The sequence below is a fragment of the Myotis daubentonii genome, chromosome X (genome assembly GCF_963259705.1).
Source record: "Myotis daubentonii chromosome X, mMyoDau2.1, whole genome shotgun sequence".
In the NCBI taxonomy this organism is placed as follows: domain Eukaryota; kingdom Metazoa; phylum Chordata; class Mammalia; order Chiroptera; family Vespertilionidae; genus Myotis; species Myotis daubentonii.
The window spans coordinates 32,463,360-32,468,767 of NC_081861.1; the positions used below are offsets into that span (position 1 = coordinate 32,463,360).

A 5,408-nucleotide genomic window follows, 5' to 3' on the forward strand; every position below is an offset into this window, starting at 1 on the left:
AGGTCTCTCTAGTTGCTGAGCCAACAGCTTTCCAAACCCCAGTTTTCCTGTAATCTCTGATCTATGCTCTGGATTTCACTTCTGATTCATCACTGCTTGTCCTTATACTGGTCACAAGCATGAAGATACCTCTGGACCTTGGAGTGAGAATATGTTTTTCGTTTCTTACTTATGGCACTTGGATTTGTACTTGTCCTTGCTGTATGGATTGATTTTCAAATTGTGACTTTCAGATTTTCTATTCATTCGGAAAAGCACTAAACTCTTGTTTGTACAATAAATAACATTTGTCCTTGTTCCCTGTATAGTTGCCATTCCCTCATTTGACCCAGTGTGTCAGCCTGAACTCTGGCCTACCTTTTAACCCTTTAATAATGCTAACCTGGAAGAGTTGATGTGGAGGTTAAATGATGGAATGTACAGGGTGAGGCAAAAGTAGGTTTACAGTTGTTCATATGGAAAATAATACAATAATTAATAAATAATAATACAAGAATAAGCTGTGTTTTGCATACTCACAACTTTAAACCTACTTTTGTCCTACCCTGTATATGCAGAGTATGTAACATAATAACTGGTACCTCAGAAGGACTAAATTAGTGAGAATATATAGACAATTACTGGTTGGTTGAATTGTGCCCCCATAAAAGGTATTGAAGCTCTAACCCGCAGTTCCTGTAGATATGACCTTGAAAATAGGGTCTTTGCAGATGATCAAGATGAGGTCATTAGACTTATGATGGTGATCACATTGTAATGTATATGAATGTTGAATCATTATGTTATATACCTGAAACTAATACAATAGTGTATATCAACCATCCTAATATATAAAACCCTGGGTCCATAACGATCAAATCGATGACTGGTCCATCCCCAGGCCCTCAGGCTCCATTGATCAGGGGATGGCTAGCGGGGAACCAGGTTCCCTCAGGCTCCAGTGAATCTGTGGCAGCTGAAACTGGATAGCAGGTGGAAGGCAGACTGCTTGGTCCCTCCCCTAGCCCGCAGGCTCCCATTGATCAGGGGATGGTTACCAGGGAACCAGAGTGACTGGCCTAGGGACTGGAGAGCAGCTGAAAGGCAGGCCTCTTGGTCCTTCCTGCTGGCCCTCAGGCTCCAATCAATTGGTGATGGAGGCGTGGTGGAACTGGGGACTAGCTTCCTTAGTAGTCCTGTAGGTTCAATCTCCAGAGGACAGGACAGGCACCAATGGACCAGCGCCTCCAGCACGATCCCGACAGCGAGTGCTGGCCTCCTGGAACTCGGCCTCAGGCACTGAGGATGATTCCCCTCCTTTGGACTGGCTCCCTTAGTAGTCCTGCAGGTTGAATCTGAAGAGGACAGGCCAGGCACCAACGGACCGGCACTGTCTGCACAATCCTGATAGCGCTGCCGGCCTCCTCGAACTCGGCCTCAGGCACTGGGGCCACTTCCCCTCCCTAGACACTACACAAGGAAGAAAGGATACCACCAGCAGCACCAGGGGTGACCAGCAGTGACTGACTGCTCTCTCTGTGCTTCCTCCAGGTCACTTGAGCCTGCCCCCGTCCGCCCCACTCCAGATGAAGTGTGATCAGTGCACACGAAAGGAATGTAGTAAAAAAACAAAAACTGATGACCAAGAGAATGCCGCAGTCAACATCCAGAGTCTGGCTCAGGAGAATGGAGAGAAGGGAGAATTCCAAAAGTTGGCTGATGCCAAGATATTTCTGAGTGACTGCCTGGCATGTGACAGTTGTGTGACCGCAGATGAAGGAGTCCAAGTTTCTCAACAGAACACCAAGGACTTCTTCCATGTTCTGAACCTTAATAAGAAATGTGATACCTCACAGTACAAGGTGCTGGCAGTGTCCGTGTGTCCTTAGCCTCTGCCTTATTTTGCTGCTAAATTCAGCCTCAGTGTCATTGATGCATCCAGAAGGCTCTGCAGCTTCCTCAAAAGCCTTGGGGTGCACTGTTTTTGACATGAAGATAGCTGCGGACTTCAGCATCCTGGAGAGTCAGAAGGAATTTGTGTATTGGCACTGCCAGCACCGTGAGGAAGAGCCCTACCTACCCATGCCTACCTCCTCCTGCCCTGGCTGGGACCAATATGTAGAGCATCTTCTGGGTCACCCCATCACCCCCGCCTCTGAATGGCCAAGTATCCCCAGCAGATCATTACTTCACCAGATGGCAGAACCTGTCCCCAGACAAAATTTTCCATGTCATTGTGGCCCTGTGTTATGACAAACTGAAGGCCCTTTGAGAAGATGTTACCACAGCTTTACGTAGTTTCCAGGGTGCTGACTGCGTGTTAACCTCAGTTGAAATTATCCAGATAATGGAGCAAAGTGACCTCGTCTCGAATGACGCCAATGTGGACACTCTGTTTGGAGACATGAAGAAGGAGGTGAGGCTCCACAAGGGTGCCAGCTCCGACAGGTACCTGGCGCACATCTTCAGGCACATGGCCAAGGAGCCGTTCAACGAGGACGTGGGAGTACTCACCTACTGCACCCTGAGGAACAAAGACTTCCAGGAGGTCACCCTTGAAAAGGACAGAGGTTCTGCTACGCTTTGAGGCTGCTTACGGATTTCGGAACACCCAGAAGTGGTCCTGAAGCTATAAAGGGGCAAGTTCCCCTGCCACTTCATGGAGGTCCTGGCTTCTGTGAGGCATTCCTAAGCAGCAGGGGCCAGGCCCAGGCTGACAACGGGTGTGCAGACAGGGCACTGCTGCGGCAGATGGAAGGCGTCTATGCTGCCATTCCAGTGTGGCACCCAGAGACCAGCACCCATGTGCAGGAGCTGTACTAGGAGTGGCTGGGGCAGGGAGGTGACTCCCCCTGGGCCCAGGTGGCCCTGCACACCGCCTAGCAGGACCCAGGGCAGCCTGCCAGGACATCAAGTGGTAAAGGTCCAGCAGACACCCGGCCTGCCAGCTGCCTGAAGAAGGGTGTCAGACACATGAAGGAAAGGTTTAGCATCTCTGTCATCGCTTTGGTTTTCAGAATTCCCTGCTCCCCATCTGTCAGCTCCCTCCCTCTGAGGGGCGCTGTTGTCACATGGGTGCAACTGGAATATTGTATCTTGAGATGATTGCCCCAATGTACATATCCTTTTATCTGATGTTGAAAAAATCCCAAAGAACAAGGATGGAGACAGACTACTGTCCTTTAGGCTTAAAACAAACAAACAAACCTGGAAGTGTCCTGCGAAGAGCTGAGACTTGGTTCTGTCAACGCACCTCAGAGAGATTGAATGAGGAAATGGCTCGATTTGGCCCTGACTTTACCCACTTATGTTACTCTTGAAGGTGTCTTTGCCACAATGTGAATAAACTGCCACCTTTTGGAATAAGGGCTCATATGAAAGTCTGCATTCCCAACTTTTCTTGAAACAGATCTACCTTCCTGAGATCAGGTCCTGTTGACCAGGTCCTGTCTCTGGGAATCAGAAGGCACTGGAGTGAAGGACCCTGCCCCCCCATGCCCTTTTACATTCAGGGATTGAGCTGAACTAACTTTGGGGGAGTCCTGGCAAAGGTGACAGGTGTCACAGATGGAAGGATGGAGAATGGAGAGGTGGACACCCTGCTCCGTCCCTCCCTTGGTGGGGTCAGGCAGATGAAGGCCAGCCAGCCCTCCCCACAATTGGGTGAGATAGCATTCTCTGTGTCCACCTCTCACCCCGTGGGCCCAGCCAGCGAGCTGAGTGGTAAGGAGCAGGGAGCAGGCGGGCGGTAAGGAGCGAGGGGGTCCCAGATTCTGAGAGGGATTTCCAACTGTCGGTTTAGGCCCATTCCCTGTGGACATCCCCTGAGGGGTCCTGGAATGTGAGAGGGTGCAGGCCAGGCTGAGGGAACCCCCCCCCCGCCAGTGCACGAATCTCATGCACCGGGTCTATAATAATAATAATAATAATAATAATAATAAAAGCACAATATGCTAATTAGACTGGACATCTTCTGGACATCATTCCTGACAAAGCCGGAGTCGGAGGGAAGCCAGCCCAGGTCCCAGGTTCCTGTGGGTGACCCGAGGAAAGCCAGTCCGGGTTCCAGGTGCCTGCTGGCAGCTGGAGGAGCAAAGGCCGGGTCCAGGGTGCCAGAGGGAAGACGGTGCGAGCAGCCAGGGGAAGGAAGGCCTGCTCTTGCATGAATTTTCGTGCATTGGACCTCTAGTCCTTTAATAAAATATATGAAAATATGAGGTCATTAGTCTGTGCCCTAATCCAATATGACTGTGTCCATATAAAACAGAAACATTTGGAGATAGAGACAGGTATGCACACACAGTGAATGCCATGTAGCTATGAAGACAAATCAGGGTGATGCATCTATAAACCAAGGAACAACAAATATCACTAGCAAACCACCAGAAGTGAGGAGGAATGTATGGAACAGATTTTCATGGGCAGCCTTAAAGGAACCAACCCTGCCAACACCTTGGTTTCAGACTTCTAGCCTCCAGAACTGGGAGACAATAAATTTCTGTCGTATAAGCCACACAGTTTGTGAGACTTGGTTATAGCAGTCCTTGAAAACTCATAGTTACCTAAACTTCTCTCATTCATGACTGGCTCTGAGACTTCTTTCAGTGGTTCTCAACCTTGGCTGTACATTAGAATCACCTGGGAATCTTCTTAAAATCCTGGTTTCTGGGCCTCATCCTCCGGAAATTCTGTTTCTTTGTTACTAATGTTGTGGCCCCACCCCATAACAAAGAAACAGGATTTCCGGAGGACGAGGACCAGAAATCAGGATTTTAAAAAAGATTCCCAGGTGTTCTAATGTGCAGCCAAGGTTGAGATCCACTGCCTTAGATAGTAACACAAGATCATTGCAAAGATCTATGATTGCCCTGGCTAGTGCGACTCAGCAGTTGAATGCAGACCCAGGGACCAAGAGGTCACCATTTCGATTCCTGGTCAGGGCACATGCTTGGGTTTCAGACTGGATCCCCAGTAGGGGGCGTGCAGGAGGCAGCCAATCAATGATTCTCTCTCATCATTGATGTTTCTATCTCTCTCTCCCTCTCCCTTCCTCTCTATCTCTAAGAAAAAAATCAATAAAAAAGATCTATGATGAAAACTTTATCCTCTGGAATACATCGCAAGTCATAATGGTGAAACTTGAGTGGTTCCATGTGTTCTTCAGGCCCGTTGCCCTATGCCACTTTTGTTTTGTTTGTGGTTGTTTTTTAAAAAAAGAGAGAGTAATTTGGAAATAATTGAAATGTGACAGTTCTAGAATCTGAAGTCATTTTTTCCAGGCTCTATTCATTGGACATTACCACCAATGTGCTTCTTTTCAGTCAAGACTGCAAGAGTAGTTGAGATATATATATCCTACATCTGTTTGGCTTTCATGCAGTTTCCTGCATGAGTATAGGTGTTGTCAAATATTTTTCTGTCTGTCAGAC

The 5,408-nt window shown here is 48.4% G+C and overlaps 1 pseudogene; it reads left to right on the forward strand.

The window, feature by feature from the left end:
• The first annotated feature begins 1,536 nt into the window (after nt 1-1,536).
• On the forward strand, nt 1,537-2,862 carry LOC132224859 (nuclear prelamin A recognition factor-like; annotated as a pseudogene).
• The last annotated feature ends 2,546 nt before the right edge of the window (nt 2,863-5,408 follow it).